Source organism: Desmodus rotundus, chromosome 8, assembly GCF_022682495.2.
Source record: "Desmodus rotundus isolate HL8 chromosome 8, HLdesRot8A.1, whole genome shotgun sequence".
Lineage (NCBI taxonomy): Eukaryota > Metazoa > Chordata > Mammalia > Chiroptera > Phyllostomidae > Desmodus > Desmodus rotundus.
The window spans coordinates 125,442,757-125,462,888 of NC_071394.1; the positions used below are offsets into that span (position 1 = coordinate 125,442,757).

The 20,132-nt window shown below is 47.6% G+C and overlaps 1 protein-coding gene across 4 annotated transcripts in view; it reads left to right on the forward strand.

Moving 5' to 3' along the window:
* Positions 1-3,067: 3,067 nt before the first annotated feature.
* MYRIP (myosin VIIA and Rab interacting protein) overlaps positions 3,068-20,132 on the forward strand; it is a 198,812-nt gene continuing 181,747 nt past the window's right edge. For 3 of the 4 annotated variants that reach the window (XM_045200150.3, XM_053930477.2, XM_045200151.3), the window contains exon 1: positions 3,068-3,884. The gene's annotated coding sequence lies outside the window, so the exon portion shown is untranslated. The remainder of the gene's footprint in view (positions 3,885-20,132) is intronic. The other variant, XM_045200149.3, reaches the window with a different exon arrangement.

Here is a 20,132-nt window from a genome sequence, read left to right on the forward strand (position 1 = left end):
TTTGATTTTTTAAAAAAGATTTTATTTATTTATTTTTAGAGAGGGGGAATGGAGGGAGAAAGAGAGGGAGAGAAACATCAATGTGCAGTTGCCTCTTGCACACCCCCCACTGGGGACCCGGCCACAACCCAGGCATGTGCCCTGACTGGGAATGGATCCGGTGGCCCTTTGGTTCGCAGGCCACTCTCAATCCACTGAGCTACACCAGCCAGGGCTGATTTTAGTTTTAAAAGAAAGAGCCAACTTATTTTCCAGAGTGATTTCACCATTCTACACTCCCGCCAGCAATGAATGAGTGACATAATTTCTGTTTCCTCACCAGCATTTGGTATTGTCACTACTTTTTATCTGATCCATTCTGTTAGATACACAGTAATATCTTGTTACACTTCTAATTTACATTTCTCTAATGGCTAATGATGTTGAGCATCTTTCCACGTGCTTATTTGCCAGCAGTATATGCTTTTCAGTGAAATATCTCTTCATGTCTTTTGCCCATTTTTTGATTGGATTGTTTGGTTTTTACTATTGAATGTTGAGAGTTCTTTTTTCTAGATACAAATCCTTTGTCAGATATGTTATTTGATAATATATTTCCCAGAATATTACTTGTCTTTTCATCCTCTTTAATAGTTTTTTTTATAGAACAAAAGTTTTTTTTTTTAAGTTTTTGATAAGGTACCATTTACCAATTTTTCCTGTCATCCACTTACTTTTCATTCAACAAATAATTCTTGCATGTCTGCCATTATAAAGACACTGTTCTAGGCACCCACAGGAATCCAGGATGGGACACGGTGCCAGCTTCAAGGCATTTCCACTCTCACAGCGATGTTGGATGGAGACTTATCCAAATAACTAACATTATATAACAAATGCTCAGTGCCATGGAAGAGGTAGAGGTACATTTTTTTTTTTAGAAAATCAGATATCATATTTTAGATGATAAGGAAGTAGTAGGTGAAGGTTCCACCACTTCTATGCCAGAGAATACTATAAAAGGGCATAGAAATTGTCTTTATAAACTCACTTTTTCCAGGTTAAAATTATAATTTTTAGATAACTAACATATATTAAATCTCATTCTGTGCAAAGCAATTCCACATACATTGTATCAATTAGTAACCTTACAGGACAACGGAGAGGACTGAACTGTATATTTTATTTAGAGAATCTCGGGTTCAATGAAGCTAAGTAACTTACCCAAGGTCGCACGCACAGGAAGTGGTAAGGGCAGACTGGCACTCCAGTCTTGTGATTAATGCTCTTTTAATTCTACCCAGAATCCTCCTGAGACATGCCCTTTTCCTTTCAGTATAAACTCATCAATCTCCTGGCTAAGAAATGGACTGTGTGATTTACATTTTAAAAGAACACACGATGCACTTCCTTGGTACACAAATCAGCGAGCTCTTCTTGATAAAGAAAGATTCCATTAAAACTTTGTAGTGGTCCAGATCATGCAGCCAATGGAAAAACAAGCGCTGCCTGTGGGTCATGAGGGGCAAAAGAAGGGATGGATATTGCTGGGATTCAGTAAAATTTTGCTGGATGACAGCTCAGGATGGAGTAATCAAGGAGGTAGCATGTTGGGTCATCTTCTTGCAGGCTCATTGTTACTCAAGGCATCTTCCAATGCCAAACCTTTCATGGGGAATGATTTTAAAAAATCAGTAATAGCTCTGGTGAAGAATTAAAGCTGCATCTGTTTCTGACCTAAAGGATGACAAATAGGGAACTGGGGCTCTTTCTCATTCATAACGTCTCTGGGTTTCCATCTATACTTTCTTTCTGTGTTATTTGTGACCTTGCCGGAATCATTGAACTCTTCTGTATTTATTTGCCTTTCTTTTAAAATGTTTACCACTTAGGCAAGATGTTAGGACTTGTAAAGAGGTGAGTTTATATATTTAGGTCAGTTTCACAAACACCTGCGTAGCCTCGTTCTTGCCACGATGCAAATACTGTAGGGTCACCTGTGGAGAGTAACCCTTTCGCATTCTACATTCACTTCTATGTTCATGCGCCTCACTTGAACCCCTGAATCCACACGTGCCGGAAACCAGACCTACCGTTGTGTGTAACAAAGAGTAAACATACGACCATCAGACAAATACATTTTCTCCAGGGGACTACACAAGAACAGGATGGTAGTGGTTGCCTCCAGGGAGAGGAATTGAGAGGCTGGGAGACAAGGGTGGGAACTGTGTACCCACTTACACTTTTTGAATTTTGTACCACGCCAATGCTAATCAAGCATAGATAAATAAAATTAAAATTGAATAAATACAATAGAAACTAAACACAAACTTCCTTCTACTTTAACCAGTTTGTTGGTAATATTAGTAAAATCCCTTTAAGAGGAAAACAGATCTTTAGAGAATTCAACTTCTTTACCTTCCAAGTTCCCTTCTTAGAGGTTGTTTTGTTTGTTTGTTTGCTTGCTTGTTTTTTTCTGCTGCGGACAGATCGACAAACGGGCGAGCCATCCATTTCTGCTGCGCAAATTTACGTGCAGAGAACAGCCTCAATCCACCGTCTTGATCGAGGATTCCCAGCGTTTTAGGAATCACCAATGTACCTCCACAAACGTTTTATTCTGATGGAGTGACTGCCATCCTGCAGCTAAAATTGACGATGTGTTTTCACAGCCCAGCAGTCGGAGCCGAAGCAGCCCGCCGTCTTAGGAAGATTCCAGGCCTTGTGCCGGATGGATGCAAATGCGCGGTGAAGCTCTGGCCTGCAGCGGAACCTTTCGACTTCAGCCACTCTTCCAGGACCTGGTGCTCCCGGCCTGGGGCCGGATGTGTCCCTCACCCGCCTTGGGGAGTCGTTCCACCAGCACAAGTCACTAACCCCTAGGTGCCGCGCCGATGGGGCTTCGGCGGATTTGGCTGCTCAGTGGCCCGGGACAGCTCTCCAGCCCAGCGGGGACCCAGTCCGTGTCTGGAACGAATGAGCGTCACTAGCACGGTAAATAAATTCACGAGAATGAAAGGAATCCAGACCAGGGGATGGGTCACCACGTTGACTTTTAAGTATCCAGGGACTGACTGTTAAGGGAAGGAGAAGTATATTTGCAGAAGCGCCTCACAGCCCCTGGTGAAGGTCGGGCGGCAGGGCGCCCACAGTCCCGCTGGCGAGAGGCAGCTTGGAGCGGAGGGTCGGATGACCTGTCACTACGCGGTCAGGGAAGGGCTGGCCCCCCGGGTTCCCAGCAGCTGGGGACAGGAAAAGCCTTACTTCAAAGCTGGGAATGACCTGAAGTCTCGCCTGGGGGCTCTGGGGCCACCGCCCAGACAGCGCACTGTGCCGCCAGGGAGAGCCCAGGAGGGGGCGCGGCTCCCGCAGCCCCGGCCCCGCCTCCTCCCGAGGCGCCTGGCCCTCCCCCGCGTGTGCCGCCAGTGCGCCGGTGGAGCTCCAGAAGAACCCGCGGGCAGGCAACCCCTGCCCCGGCGCAGGCGCCATCGCACACCGCCCCTCTCGCTGGTGCCTGGCCGGCACCCCCGCCCTGCCTCCGCACGAGCCCCCACTCGGGGAGCCTCTGATTGGCCAGCAGCTGGGCCAGGGTGTCAGCGGCGGCTGTGGCCAGGCTGGCCCGGGGTGCCTGCGGCACAGGCGACTCCCTCGCAGCCGCTGCCGCTGCGCTCTCGCCTCCAGGCTGCTCCTGGACTCCCGCTGCGGCTGCAGTTCTGGCAGCGGAGCCCCGCGGCGTTGCAGCTCAGAGCAGGCGCGCCGACCCACCCGCACCCCTGCCTCTCAGCCGGCAGCCTCCTAATACGCGCGCTGCGGCAGGTGCCCCAGACGCTCTGAGGCGCGGTGGCCCGAGCCTGGCCACCATCGATGACCCAGGTCACGGACCTACTCCAGCCTGGCTACCCCGTGTGAGTACCGTCCCCTCCCTTCCCGCGGCTTTGTGCCACTGTCCCTCTTACGTTGCGGCAACTTCGGGGGTGGGTGTGTGGAGGTGTCTCGCGCGTCTCCCCACACCCCGTGCGGGTCCTGAGCCAGGGTCCCCGGCAAGGCCAGTCCACCTCTGCGGAGGGGTTTGGGGCGGGGAATCGAACTTGCTAGGGCACCGTCGCAGAGTGGGAACCTCTCCTTTCTCCCGTTGCCAGGGCTGGACTCGCCTCTGGTTTTCCCTGGCGGCTTCCGATCCCCACCGGCCACGTAGCTCTTGGGCTGCAGTTCACCGTGCACCTACTACGCTACCGGCGCTCCGGCGGGGCGCCCTAAACCGTCGAGTAAGCGCCAGAATCAGCCCCACGCAGCTGATTTGACTCTTTTGTACTCTTAATTTCTGTAAAATGGGGCTAATCAGGGACTCGCTCAAGGTCACGGCAGGTGCGCCGAGTAAGAATCTGAATCGAAAGTCTCTGGCCGGGTCCCCGAACTGTCTGGAGAGCCACGCGCTGTTTCAGGGTAGAAAGGGGGGATGGGGTGGTGGTCACCTCAGCTCAATCCCGGTCTCTTCTTCATACTCCCTCAGCTCCGCCTTATTGGAAGAGGTCAGGCGCTGATCCCAAGGGACCCCTTGGGGGATCTTCGGTAGGGGCGGGGAGTAAATAGATGAGCGATTCCGCAGGGGGAGACCTTGGACCTGCGACAGGTGCAGCATCCCTTCCATTCCCCGTGAATTTGCTCACGTCTCGGCAGGGTTAGGAGAATTTACTAGGTGCCTCTACGCCTACATCCATCCTGCTCCGTCTCCTCCCAAATAAGCCCTGTCCCCGAGGACACGTGTCCCAGAGACTCTGACTGCACACAGCGGTTTGGGCCCAGGGACTTCCCAAGGGAAGCGGCTGGGCTCTGGGGTTGGCCTCCCCAGCACTGGCTCCTGCCAGCCTTTAGAAAATGCCTTGAGTTTGGCTTCTTCTCTGCTCCTCTCCCTACCCCTTGATCTGGGTGTCACACTTTCCCCGGGGGGGGGGGGGGATTGGAGTCCGGTCCTGGGATATGTAAATGTTGTCAGATGTGAATCTTCTACTCCAGATGCTTTGAGGCAGCAGCGCCTTTGGGGCTGTGAGCTGTTCTCCGAACTTTGGGCTGGGGAGAGGGTTGCCCCTCCTCTTTTGAGGTCATCACCCCTTTTCTCCAACTCAGCCTGTCTTGCCGCAACTCAATGATGAGATGCCTGCTAAGACAGTTTTGTGAAGTCTGACAAACGTCTTCGAGCCTCGACTTTCTAGTCTATGAAATAGAACAATTCCTGCCTTGTAGTCTCCCCAAGGCAGTTGGGGCTCAGGAACATGACAGATGTAAAAGTGGAAGGAAGATCATGGAGGAGGAACGGAACTGTGGGTGGAAATGGAGGACATTGAATTTTTTTTTTTTTTTTTTAAACAGCAGGCTCTAGGCCCCGATTCACAGACCTAAAAATCCTTCCTTCCTGAGAAATTTGGTTTGGTAAGACTTTGAAAATGCTACTTTCCATCCTCCTGTTATTTCCTTCCTGGCCATGGCAATTGACGCTCACAGAGGTATAGACTGTCTCCTTTCTCCCCGCGCAGAGGGACAGAAGGAGAGTTCCTCTGTGGCCTTGGCCTTGGCTGCAATTGATTCATACAGACTGCAATACCTCCTGGAGAATGGAGCCCCCCTCCCCTTCCCCCGGCTTGGCCTTCCTGGTTATGACTGTATGTCCACAGACTTTTGTCTCAAAGGCCAGTTAAGGAGGAAAGACTGGCCTGACCTTGGTGCATGGATTTTAATGTTACGCCGAAGTGTATGCAGGACAGATGCTCACAAACCCAGCAGACCTGTGGAACTGGTGCCCAGATTGAGACCTAGAATGTTCCCAGCCTCCCCGTTACCTCTACAGGTACCGTCTGCCAGAGGTAACCACCATCCTGCTTAGTTGTGTCCAGTGGCTCTTACTTTTATGACTCTTACTATTTATTTTATCATTTTAGTTTTCAAAGCAGAAATGAAACTGCTAGATGATTTTCTACTTCCTTTTTTAAAAGTATACAAACCAAAGGTAGTTAATTATCCCTAAGCCAGTCCAGAAAGCTAGAAGGAAGAATTCAGTCTTGAGTCGTGGTTGGACCTTGAACTGGGTTTGCCCCACCCAATGCCCTGGTCATTGGTTCTCGGGTGGTGCAACCAGCCGGACCCCAGATATAACAGGGCTGAGGCTGTTAAATAGAGGCCGGATTATTCATAGGGTCTTTGAGTAATGCAGATCTGAGAGTGTGATAATAAAATATGAACGAAGAAAATATATAAGTGAATTGTCCCTTGAAAGATAAAAAATGGAAATAATTTGAATTCCTCAAAGTTAAAAATTGGTGAAAATCACAGAATTTCAAGGTTGTGATTTTATGTGCTGTTTGTGCTGTTGCCACACGGTGGCGCCACATTGGCGGGAGAACTGAAATGCCCACCGTCCTTTCCCAAGCCCTCTGAACGGAATCCCGGCAATAAAATCCAGCCGTTTAGGATCTCCAAAAGTGATTTTCAAACACTGGTTTGCCCAGGACGTGGCAGGCAGGCCTCCCCTCTGATGATCGCTAAGTCCATGGATAGAACGGTATCGCAGCGTGTTAGGAGGGTATCCTGTGGGCTGGGGCAGGTGGAGCTGAGAACACTATTGCTTTCTCTCCGCTAATGTGGAGCTGCAGTATGTCCTTGGGATTTTAAAGGGGTCAATTGAGAAGCTATCTTAGGTATATTAGGGTCCTTTGGGTGTCGTTTCACCCCAGAATCCCCCAAAGATGTGAGAGAAGGAACTCTCTTTCCTGGGGCTGGTAGATCTTTTCACAAAGCACTGTCCGTGGGGAACCTGAAGAATAAACAGGCCTGGGTGCAGCCAAACTGCTGCTGGAAGAAATGTCCCCTGCCTTCCAGTCTGGGGGCCAGGTTGCCAGGGGAACCGTCAGGGGGTGGGGATGCTGTATCCAGCTGTGGAAACCTGTAGAGAGCCCAGCCAGTGCCCTTCTCCGGCCCATTGCCTTTTCATTTTACTGTCAGTGTGACTGAGATGCTGTTTCGATGACTTTAGTCTTGTGATGGCTGCCACACCTCTGTTTGCTAAGCATGTTGGGTATTTGCCATGTGCTGGACACTATATGTGTATTCATTTGACCTTCACAATGGGAGGAGGGTGGCTTTCCCATTCAGCAGTCCCCAACGTTTTGTCACCAGGGACTGGTTTCGTGGAAGACAATTTTTCCCTGGACGGGGGTGGGGTGGGGATAGTTTCCAGATTATTCAAATGCATTATATTCAAGCTCACCTCCTGCTGTGTAGCCAGGTTCCTACCAGGTCCAGATGATACCGGTCTGCCTCCAGGAGGTTGGGGATCCCTGTAAGGGAACTGGGCCTTGAAAATTAAGCACTCTTTCTAAGTTTACACACTATGAGACCCAGAGCGAGGAGTGAGCCTGGTCTCTCAGACAACCTCCCTGGCTGAATTGTGCCCTTCTGCAGGGTAACCGGAGTCTTGTATGTTTCTCTCATCCTTCCTGGCACCTAGCATAGTACTTTGCATTTAGTAGCTACTTAGTCTAAGTATGGGATTGCCATGAATAGAAAATTCTCTGCTGAGCAAGAGGGAGATTCAGACACTGACGGATGAGAATTTGGGGTGGAGTTCACATGACCTGTAACATTGGGATTGAGTGCGTGCCCCCTATGTCTTGTCATCTTGCGTGTCTAAACTTCTAGGTAAATGAGACCTGCCATTTATTTTTGTGATTTTTTTCCCCACCTAGTATTGTTTTTGACATGTGCTAATTACATATGCTGATAACAGTAGATGTAATATTTCCTTGATATCCCAGAGTTTAAATATTCCCCACTGGCGGACAAAAAAGATGCTTTTCCCTTTGCTGTTGTAAACAGCATGGCAGGGGATGTCCTTGATGGAAATGTGGACATGAGTGTGTCTAGGGTGTGTACCCCCAGAAGCTGCATGTCTGGGTGGTAAGATACTCTCGCGTCAACGGCTGTCTCTTACTTCAACCCTACTAGGTTTTGCAAACGGCCCTCTGAAGAGGCTGTGCTATCTGTCACGCCCGCTAGCACTCTGGGAGTTCGTGGATCCCCGTGTCCTTGACTGTGCCTGCTGGTAATCAGACACTCTAATTTTGGTTGATGTGATAAGCATGGAATATATTTCACTGCTCTTTTACTTTATGTTTCCCTTAGAGATCTTAAAAAAATATATATATATACCTTGGTTTTCAAGTTTTCTTTTCTATGCATTGGTATTTTTTACTAGGTAAAATTTTAGATCTTTAAACTCATCTGAAATATATATGTCTGTATAGTGTGAGGCAGGGATCTAATTGGTTTCCATATTGTAAACTATGTCTTTATCATTCAATGAATCACTAACTATTGCTTATTTATTTTGCTGCTGTCTCTGTCATTTACCAATTTCTGTTACATATTTGGATCTGTTTCTTAACTCTGTTCTGTTATTTGTATGATTCCTGAGCTAATACCATTTTAGTTTAATTATTAAGGTTTTATAATAAATGTTCCCTTCTCAGCCTTTTTCTTCAATATTGGCTTGGCTATTCTTGACCATTTGGGCTCTTCCGTGAATTTTAGGATCTACCCTAAATATCCCTTCCCATGAAAAATACTGTTGTCAACATTTGGGGAAACATCAAATGAAATTATTTTCTTGTTTCTTCTTCTTCTTCAAATATAGTGCTAATCAACTCTTTTAAGTTCCTATTCTTCACTGTGAAATTCTGGTCCCCATTTTATGTGGATTCACACTCAGTGATTCTCCTCTGGTACCAGAGACCCTGGATTAATAAGGATCCCATGGATGTAATGTTTGAAGCAAATATGGTCATTTTTTATTCAACAGCATATGAGCAGCATTAATATCAATAATTATTCTTCTCTGTCATTTTTATCCTCCTACTAATCCATAATCAACAAAATCATTCTTTTAAAACATGAAGCAGTTACTTTTTACTGTAACTTCATCTTTGTACATATTTTTATTTGCTTAGGATGAATTACTTTGTCAATATTTGTTTACTTTAAAAAATTTTTTGATCCATATTGCCAAATAATCCTCCAGGAAAGTCTATACATTTATTTTCCCATTGGCAGTGCCTGCGCGTGCCAGGTCCCGGTGCTTTGCCAACGATAAACATTCATCAACATGGCCAATTTCAGAGGCAAAGGAAAAACCCAGAATCTTGTTTTTTTCACTTGGCTTTTTTTTCCTAGTGAGACAGAACGTATCTTCATATTTCACAGCAGACTTAACTGCAGAGTTTTACATAAGTGTTGTGTCTCTTACTTCCCGTAAAAGAAACTTACATTACCACTTGCAGGTTTGAAGAGAAGTATCGGATTGTTTAATACAGATTATGTGTATATTTTAACCGTTAAATAACATTCCATCATATGAAAATGCCGTATTGTATTGATCTGCTCCTCCATGATGCACATTTGATGGCTTCTGTGTTTTTAGCTATGATTGGGTTGGCCAAAAAGTCGGGTATGTTTTTCCTGTACGGTGACTCTAGTAGCACTTAGTTGTCTTTAACTTTGTTCAAAACAATTTTGTTTGATTGTATTGTGGCAGCTGTCCTATCAGCTTGCATTAAAAAAAAAAAAACAACTTATCAGAGTTGGTGAATTTTTGTGCAGCCATTTAAATATTGAAGATGGTAGAAGATATGCGATATTTTTGGCACATTATGCTTTATTATTTCAAGAAAGGCAAAACCACACCTGAAACACCAAAAAAAAAAATGTGTTCAGTGTGTGGAGAAGGTGCTGTGACCGATCAAACGTGTCAAAAGTGGTTTTAAAGTTTCTTGGTACCATTGACATTTTGGCCAAATAATTCTTGGCTGTGGGGCTGTCTTAGGCATTGGAAGATGTTTAGCAGCACCCCTGGCCTCTGCCCACTAGAAGCCAATAGTGGGAGATAGCCCACATACTCAAAATATCCAAGTCAATAAAATTATCGGTGAAAATGAAAAATGTATCTCTTATTTTACAGAAAAAATGTAATGGACCTTTTGGCCCAATATGTAGATGTGTGGTAACATCTGGGAACTGTATTTAGGCACGTGTGAAAGAAGTTCTGGAGGATATATCCCCAGAAACGGACTTGCAGGATCATAGTTTACATAAACTTAAAGTTTGACCGCTTGGTGCCCAATTGCTGTCTAAGGTGGCTATGCTCACTTAAACCTTCAGAGCAGTGTATACACATACATCTGTACATTAGGAAACACTAATACTAGAGAAGGGAGTACAAAAGTAAAAAGTACAAGGCCTGTCCAGAAAGTAACCATCCATGTGCTGTGAAAAATAAAGGCATTTATTGAAGAAGATACAAGATACAAGAAACACTGTATATAGGACAATGAAGCTTCAGTCCCCTTCAAAGTCGGCACCTTGGGACCTCACACAGTTCTCCCAGCGTCTCTTCCACTGTTCAGAACACTGCAGAATCCTTTGTTGGAGTTGTTATCAGCTGCCCTGTCGTGTTTTCCTGAATCTCATCGAAGGTCTGAAATCTCTTCCCTTTCAAAGGTGATTTTAGTCTGGGGAAAAGCCAGACGTTGCAGGGTGCCGAATATGGGCTGTAGGGGTGTTGAGATCACCTGGGTGACTTGGTGTTTTGCTCCCACAACCAGACGGAAACTCAGAGGCTGAGATCTTACGTTTTCCCCTTCTAGACTCATTATTGTGAAGGCCTTGGAAATAGGCTTTTGAGACTTGGGAGGGCAGGTATTCGAGACCTAATACTCACCTCAGGGAAATCTGATGAAATGGAAGAATTTTAAGAAAATGCCTTTGATCTGGAGCATGGGTGTCGCGCTTGCTGGCAGTCTTCCGGTTGGCAGCAAAAACAGTTTAAAAAAGCTTTATAACATTGTTTTAGTTAAAGCACTGCCCTCAGTGAGTCTGCCCAAATAAGACCGTTCAATGCGAGGCATGTTGTCACCTGAGTCCCTTTCGCTCATTCAGGTGGCTTCACGGGGTAGCTGCAAACACGTCACAGGGCCCTTAGCATTCCTCACCTCAGACCGCGCCATTTTACTTCTGGGAATCTAGCCCAAGGGGGGAAATCTTCAGTGTGGAAAGCCCTTGATGCACCAAGATGTTCATCAGAGTTCTCTGTGAAAGAGTCCGAAGTGGGAATCAACCCAGGGGAGCCCCACTGGGGGCAGGTCAGTGAGTCCATCAGGAGTGATGCTTAAAGGTGGTCAGAGTGACGCGGCGATACACTGCGGATGAAATGCTTAGTGAAGAAAGGATGCCCCATCTGTGTACGATAGGGCAAAGCAATGCTGCAACGAGGGGGGGAAATGGACTCAATGGACTAACATGTTAGCCCTGGTTGTATCTGTGTGCTAGTATCAGGTGATTGGCTTTCTTCTATGACATGAACCAATTTTCTTAAATGGCCTTTTTGAGGGGGGGTTGGGTACTGAAAACCACACACAAACTCCAGAGGGAGAAATCAGAAGAGAGGTTCTGTGAGCTGTGACAGGCCCCTTCTGATGTGCCCCTGGGTGGGATGTTCCCCTGTGGTAACTGTTTTTGCAGAATTGAGACTTCTGAAGAAAGAGATGGCATAAAATGGATCCTGGACAAGGGCCCTGGCCAGGCCGGGTAGGGGCACAGGTTGGTGGGAGGCTGCCCCGCCCCGTCTGTGGAAACTGAGAGCAGGGCCCTGTGCCTTACGTCTGGGCTCTCCTGTGTCTGGCGCCTCCCTGGTTCATGCGGGCGCTCGAGCTGTGCCTGGTGACGTTAGGGTCCACAGGCACAGCCCCTGGCACATTCCCCTGGCCACGCTGTGGAAAACTTACGTTGAGCTTTTAGGGCATTACCTTTGGATTTTGAGGGGGAAAAGTGAAGAAAGCATTGTTTTTCATTTCTGTCCAATTTGAATGAAATATCCACGGGCATGACTACGCAATACCAAACTACCTCACCGGCCTTCTGTCGTCCCCCTCAAATCGCTTTTTCCTGAATTGCTTTTTCAAAAATAAAGCTGCAGCTACTTTGTCTAGCTTAGGGAGAGTTCTGTAATCTCGTCGATGGAATTCTGTAGCACACCTTTAATAATCCTTGAAGAAGCTAACTTTAATTAAAGTATGTGACTCCAACCCTCCTGCTGATAGAAGATGCATTGCTGAACCCGCCATGGAAAAAGGCTGCTGTGAAAGATCGTGAAACCATTTCCCTCCTGCTCTGGTACTGAATTGGAGATTTATTTTTTTATCACCTAGGACAGCTTCATTCTCCTCTTTGTTGTCTATTCAATAAGATATTATCTAGGGTCAAATCCCTATCATGTTGTTGCTTATATCCCTTTGAATATAACCACAGTTTGAACAACCTGGCTGAGCACCCTATCTTATTGTAAGCTTTTCTATTTGAAACTATTTTCCTTTTGAAAGTGTATGCTCCCATCTAGTTTAAAAATGTATTTCAACTGTCATTATATTGAGGCTCCAAAAAAAAAAAAAGTAAAGAAAAGAAAGAAACCTAATTATTGCATTTGGGCCTTGGGTGACTGAAGGAAGCACAGCATGAAAGAGTCAGATTGGAGGGGTGTTCGGAGAATCATCTGGTCCAGAGGTGGAAAACTGATCCTTTCAGCAGGGGAGGCTGTACATGGGTGAGACGGGTGAATTCCATGCACGTGAATCCATGGTAAAGCTGCTTTGCTATAAAATGAGTTTCTTGGTGAAGCCACAACATGACGGCGGGGGGTGGGGGTGGTGACCGTGACAGTTAATTAACTGTTCTATAAGAGACGGATAAAAGTGTGGGCAGGGGCATTATGGGCAGAAGTGCCAAATCTATCTGTGTCTATTCCAGGGAGGACTCACTACACCCTGCAGGACAGAAGGGTCTGTGTGACTCCTCTGCCACCAGGTGCTTACGGGTTCCTCCCTCCGCATCCCAGGGAGGGGCTCCGTGCTGGGCTCTGCTATCCGGGAGGTAGGCCCTCAGTGGTGGTAATGGATGAGCCTGCAAAGAGGCCGTCTGTGAGGCTGGACGCATGCGCAGCCGTGAGGCTGGGCCCTGCTGCCGGGCCCACTGTGTACGCGAGCTCCCTGACTAAGCACCAGGCAGGAGGCTGCCTGCCCTCCCGGGTGTCATCTTGCTCACTTGATTGCTGAGAGCTTCCACCCAGACAGTCAAGTATCATCACACTGTGCTCCTCTGGCAGGTCCATCCCCCGCAGACCTCTTTCCTGGGCGTCCTTGCCACCGATTGCCCAATCCTTTTCTCTCCGGTCCTGGTCGTGCTTTTAGCGATTGCCCATGAATTGATGTAGGTGCGTTAACTTCCAGACATCTCTCAGTCCAGGCTACATGGAAATCAAGATGCTGCTCGACATCCTGCCTCCCACAAGGATTACCCTTGCCCACGGTCCTTCAGAGCCACCCTGAGCGGGGCTGTAATGCTCCAGCTGACCCCTTCGGGGGGGGGGGGGCGTATCTCATAGAGTCATCCACCCACCAGGCCTGTGCTTTTCTCTCTTATGTTGTTCGATCGTCAGGAACTCCCCATGAGGTCGTGCGTGTGGACTGAGGGAGAGGAGACAAAGCAGCAGACACGGGAGCCATGAGTCCGAGTCACCTGCCCGTGCTGCTTGAGCCTGCTTACTTATATGCCATTTCCACTCCACAGTGGGTGCCCACTGCACCCGCCCAGCCTAATAAGAATCTCCGAGCTAGGTGGTCAGGTGATCACCCGATGCTCCCTCCTCAGGCATTCAATACCGGAGCCCCCTAGCAAGCATGGACTGTTTCTCAAAAGGAGAATGGTTGTCTGCAGAGGAGGGGGCGGCTCTATTTTAACAGCCTGAGAAGCCTCTGCAGAGCTTCACCTGGAACTTCCCAGCGGTCCTCTGCAGCATCTGTGTTTGCTGTGGACACGGACATCATCGGTCTGCTGGGTCATGCGCGAATGGAGGGGCAGTGCAGTTTGCGCTGCTGCCTGCACTCGCTACAGAGCCTCCCTTTGCTCTGGGTCCCGCTCAGAACTGGCTGCCCTACTGTGTACTTGGTGTGTGGCTGAAAGCAGCGTACTTCTACGTTTCTTTGTGTTGTCTTCCAAACCCAAAAATGCCCACCAAAATTCAAGCCTCTTTTTTTTTTAAATTTAATTTAAAAGCTAAATAGTGATGATGAGTATGATAGTAGCAATGAGACCACAGCCCTGGACTGTCTGGGATAATCTGTCAGAGAAAAGAGCCTAGAAGGGCTCCGTGTGTCCTGGCCACCCTTGCGTCTCTGGCCACGAGAGTGGTCAGTCCCGCCACTTGTACCAGATGCTGTCTTGGGAAGGAGGGGGAGACGGAAGGAGAGGCTCCTTGTGGAGGTGAACTTTGAACTGCCTGGACGTTTTCCAGGAGGAAAGACTTTTAGTCAGAGAGTAAATCGGTGGGGCTGAGCCATTTTCTTCTGCTTTCTTCTCATCTCAGAGCTCTCATCTGGCATACAGTGGCTTCCAGTTCCTCTGCCCTGTTCACCTTGCCATCTTCCCTGCCGCTACCTGAGTGACCCCAGAGAAGCACATATGCTGTGCCTCCAGCTGCTCACCTGTTTAGGACCCTGCAGTGGCCCTCAGGGCCCTCAGGTGGAGTCCAGGCTCTTTGAAGTGGCTTCATAGCCTCCCTCCGCAACCTTGCCACAGACAGATGGAGTAATAAGCACATCTCCGAGGGATGCGTCAGTCTGCAGTCTTCCCTCAGCCTGGACACCTGGCCCACCTAGCCCCCCTTAGGGCCCTGGCCCCAGCGTGACTGACTTCTGGGAACCTCCCCATCTCCCTCGGTACAGTGGCTCACAGCCTGTTCTCCAGGGAGCCTGTTCCACACTGTGCCTGCCTGTCCTTTATCGCGAGCTGTCCCAGCCCATACTCAGCAAAGGTGCAGGTGACGAGGAGAGCCCTCTGAGGTGTGCGCACTAAAACCCCAGGCCCTGCAGCTGTCCTTTGCTTAGACTGTACTCGTGGTGTTTACATATAAACTGATACTTCTAAGTGAGTGCCTGATAATGCTTTGTGCTCTTTAGAAGGTAAATAGTCTCCTTTTCTCATCTACTGTTAGTTGTCTTAATTGCTTTATTTTGCGAAAAAATGGAACAGTAAATGTTAGCCTATCATGTTTGATCGCCAATTTAGAATTGATGAATTAGTGAGTCTTCATGTATATTTTTTTCCTGGTCTTATGATCTCCATTATAATTATATGGTCTAATTCCAAATACAGCCAGCTGCCAGCTCTTATCTTGATGCACTTTTATTACAGAGAGAAGAAATGTACCAGACTTTCATACAGTAGAGAGAGCAAAAAGCATCATTATCCAGGTGAAACTGAAGAGGAAACTCTCAGTAGGCTGAAGCATTGTGTATTTTTATTGCGTGTTCGTTGCACTGTCCTCTGTGCAGGGGATCGATATGAAATCACCCCGGGGGGTGGGAAGCAGACGGGGGCGCATCACCGGGCTCCCACTCTGTCCAGAGCCTCAGAGAACAAAAGCAGGGGATTGAAGCCGTGGCTGTGATTCAAGACGCAGAGAAATGCACTGGGCTGTAATGCAGATGCTGGGTTTTCGTTCCTTTTAAGTGCAGTCCTTGCAGAGAAAGCCAGAAAAATGTCATCACGGTTTGTAAAGCAGGCCATTTATTTGCCAATAGCTTATAGTGTGTGTGTGCGTGTGTGTGTGTGTGTGCACATGCATATTCACCAGAGTTCTCCAGAAAAGCAGAACCAATAGGATGTGCATGTATAAATACATATATATGTGTGATACAGAGACATTTGTTGGAAGGAACTGGCTCACATGATTATGTGGGCTGACCAATCCCAGGACCTGTATCTGGAGGGAGAACCCGGAGAGCCCATGGTGTAGGCCCCATCCAAAGGCCAGTAAGCTTGACACCCAGGAAGAGCTGACACTTCCATTTGAGTCCAGAGGCAGGAGAAAGCCAATGTCCATTTTGAACACATCAGACAGAAAGAATCTTCTCTTACTTGGAGGAGAGGGCCAGCCTTTTTGTTCTATCTGGGCCTTCAACTGATTGGATGAGCCCCACCCCCATGAAGGGGTGCAATCTGCTTTATTCAGCCCAGCGATTCATATGTTACTCTCATCCAGAAGCTCTCACAGGCACACCCAGAATAAGGACTGGCCCAATATCTGGGCACCCCATGGCCCAGGCAAGTTGAGACATAAAATTAACCGTCACAGTGCCTGTGAGTGACCTGAGAGCCCAGAGTCTCTAATGATTTCAGTCCCTCGTGCCTCCGTGCACAGGGTCAGGAATGAAGATGCCCTGTGAACTCTGCTGGGCCAGCCAGGTGTGTGGGAGTCCGACCTTCGTGCCCTTCTGTTTAGACCAGAGCTCCTCAGCCTTGGCACTAATGACATCTCGGGCCAGGTAAGTCTTTGTCGTACCTCACAGGACACTTAGAAGCAACCCCTGATCTCTAGCCATTAAATGCTAATAGCATGTCCCCAGGCGTGACAACCGAAAACTTCTCCAGACTTTGCTGAACGTCCCCTGGGAGGCGATATAGCCCTTGGCTGAGAATCCCTGGTTCTGACTCCTACTCTCTTGGCGCTTAGAGTAGTAATTCTTTTGGATGAACCTTCCTTTGCAACCTCTACCTTGCAGGCTTGCACTCACTCGAAGCGTGGGAGTTATTTATATTCTTGAAACGTGCTGAATGTCCTCCAGTGTCTCATGCTGGTTTGACAATGCTCCTGGCTCTGAGTTCGGTGGGGCTGACCTTTTCACTCCAAGCCATATCTGTTACGGAAAGCATCATATCATTTACTGGAAGGTAAAGATTTGTTTATTGGGGCGTTCAGCAAAAGGCAATCTGTTTCACATTCCTTAGGGTAGCCCACCAAGGACGTATGACATGAAATGGACATTTTCTTTTGGAAGTAAAGATTGTGTTTATGTGATCTAACGTATGGGTTGGGTGATGTCTGAGCCGTTCAGGTAGATTGGAATGAATTATGCTGTTTGGAGACACAGTGGGCAGAGCATTGTCCCGGGAACGAGACCAGTGGTTATTTGGGTGACTAGGTTCGTAACCTTGGGTAGATGACTGATTCTCTGCAAGCTGGTTTCTTCAGAGGAAGAATTAGATTGTCAATCTCTATTGCCTGGTTAGGTAAGGACTTATAAAGGTGTTATTACTCACTGTCCTTTTTTTTATTTGTGAAAAACTGAAATCAACTTTGTCTCTATCATTTCCCTTTTATTTGGAATATTTATCTCCTCCACCCGCCCCCCAAAATCTCTACTATAAAAACTTGTATCTGTCCCTGTGTTTTATAATTCCAGTGGTGTGTAGTCAATGAATTAATACGGTTATTTCTAAAAAGCTTTATGATGTATACTTAGACACAACATTTATATTTTCAAGCTTTAGCTTAAAATGCCCGGAAGGTGATTTCAGCTCCTCTGCAGGGGAGGAAGCGAGAGGCCTTTTATTCATACATGTGATTATGCCAGTTTGGGTTCTTTTTATTGCAAGGACATTTTTGGAAAGAGACTTGGAGGCCTCAGAGAGGGAGGAACTAGGGTGTCTCAGAGGATCTTGGTACTCGGTCGTATGAACATATGGAGACCCTCTTCGTGGAGCGGCCTTGGGGATCACTCAGATCCAGCTACAAACAACGTTTGGGTTACTTGGTATAGGATTCCATTTGGGGGTGGGGAGTCTCATTGGCCTGGCAGGAGTCCATTCTGCCTGGAGAGACTAAAGCTTCAAGGTGGGTGGTCCCACCAAGACCGTGTGAAATGAGGCGGCGGAAGTTTCCAAGAGGGAAGTTGAGTGGTGGAACCAAACTGTGTTGTTGGTGGAGGCGGGGGAAAACACCATGTGTCTGTCTGTCCTCGCAGTGCAGCTTTGTGGGAACTGCCTGGATTGACCAAAGCCTGGTGTGCGGAAGCCACTTCGATGTGAACAGAATAAACAGCGTGCTTTACATTCAGAGGCCATGAGAAACCTCTTCCCACCCTTTCAATCTTTTTAAATGTCTGGTCAATGCTTGGAAGTTCTCCTGCTAAAGATTTATAGAGTAGTAGACAGGATGGTGAAAAGTCACACCATCTGAGAGATGGCTTCGGAATTTAGTGGAATTCTGATATACGTCTGTCAAGAGAGATGTTTAAGAATTCATTCCCTCTAAGTAGAGAGGTAGAGAGGTAGAGAGCCTAGAGCCCAAACTCAACCTGGACCTGACCCCTCCCGTCTGCCTTCCATTGGCATTACATCAGGCAGGTGTTTGCTCAGACTAAGCATCAGTTCTATCATCTGTAACATGGGACCAACAATTCCACCTTTCATAGTTTTACTAGTGTTGAATGATACTATTTACAGCATCATATTTATAGTGCATCCTCTGATAAACTCAGCGCACTCATATCCCTTCCCCCAACTTCTCATCACCCTCAAAAAACGGTTCTTCAATATCCTGGCTGGACACTGAGGACATAAAGATGGGCGAGGTATGGTCCCTGCCCTCAAAGGGCTCTGTCACGAGCAGACAGTTGAGGGCTGGCAGCGTGAGATGTGCTGAAGCAGGGGGGCGGGCAGTAGAAAAGGGGGGCCTCTGGACTGGTCAGGGAAGCATTCCTCAGGGAGACATGGGTCCTGAAGGGGGGAAGCTGTGTGGGTGATATGACTAGGTGGGAGACCCGAAGGACACAGTGCCCTGGGGGGACTGCAGGTGCTTTGCCATGTGACATGCAGCCACGCCCAGGGCAAGCACAGGGGCCCCGTCACTCAGGGAGGAAGGGCTTAGCATCTCAAGCCAGAAGTTTCGTCTTTTCCTGTGTCTGGAAAAGCTCTTTAGCAAAGTGCAGTTCTTCCAGGTATCTTTACTTTGTCTTAAAAGCGGGAGGGCGGGGATACCTGGTGCAGACTGAATAATGTGCAGGGAGCTGGATGCCAGAAGGGCTGGGTCGGGTGGCATCAGACATCGTAACTGCTTCCTAAGTCAACCGCTGGCACGGCACCGGCGTCTCAGAGGGTGCAGATCGAGGAGCATTTCTGCTCAGCCGGGGCCGAGCCTGGGTGCTTCCTTCCGGCTGAAGGACTGCTGTAAGGCCAGGAAAGGTTTTTTTGTTGTTTTAGTTTTTAATTTTCAGCAATACTTATTTAAAAGGGTATTTTAATCAATAGTCTCATCTTTTCCTCAAATCCTATTCATGAAGGAAACTAAAATATAAACTTGAATGCAAATTCTAAGCAGTTCAAACAAAGTTTTTCACCCTAGTTCACTTGCAGTTGTTTCCATTGAAGATTCCAAATTTGAACAGCCTTTCTTTATGAGCTTAATTTCAGCAGACACTTTATCAGCTCCCGCAGCATCAGGGCGATGTGATTACAGAGTTTCTCTGGGTGGCAGCAGGAGCTCCGCCTGTAATGGGATGACATGCTGACTGATAGGTCTTTTAGTGTGACATGAACAGTGTCATGTCTTCAGGTTTTCTGCTCTTGATTCCTGCCAAAGAAATTACAGTGTTGATACGCGAGCTGAGGGTTTTATTCTCTCCGGACTCCATTCTTGTGTTGGTGGGCTGTAGCCCCACTGGAGATTTGCTGGGATTTCACGGCACTTGCCCCGGGGACCTTCCGGTGCTCTGGAAGCCACAAGGGCCCCTCTGATCTAAGGCACTGATGACTTCTACACAGGCAGAATGTGCTCTGAGAAGCGTCATGGGGGAAGGTTCTAGGGCATGTGTTTGAATACATGCCAATCAAGGGCTGCAAGTGTATAAAACTGTTGGCAAGTTGCAGTGTCAGTCACTTAAAATTTAATTAAATGTGGGGTTGTGATTCGAGTTCAAATGTGAAAACAGCATGGACTTTAGGACTATCCTTTAAAAATTATTTCGTACACACGGAGGTCAAGGTTTGGTCAGTGCGATTGCTTCTTCTAATGACCCTTTGAGGAGCAGGGTAGGATGGTGAACAGGTTAGGACCATAGACTCCAAGGTGAAGTGTCCTCACCTTTAGCTTGGCACAGCCACGTATGAGTTGGTGACATTGTACTGCTTCTGTAACTCTCTGTGCTTCAGTTCCCTTCAGTGAGGGAATAGGACCATAATAACGGTAATGTGATGTTTGAGAGACTTTTGAACAGAGCCTG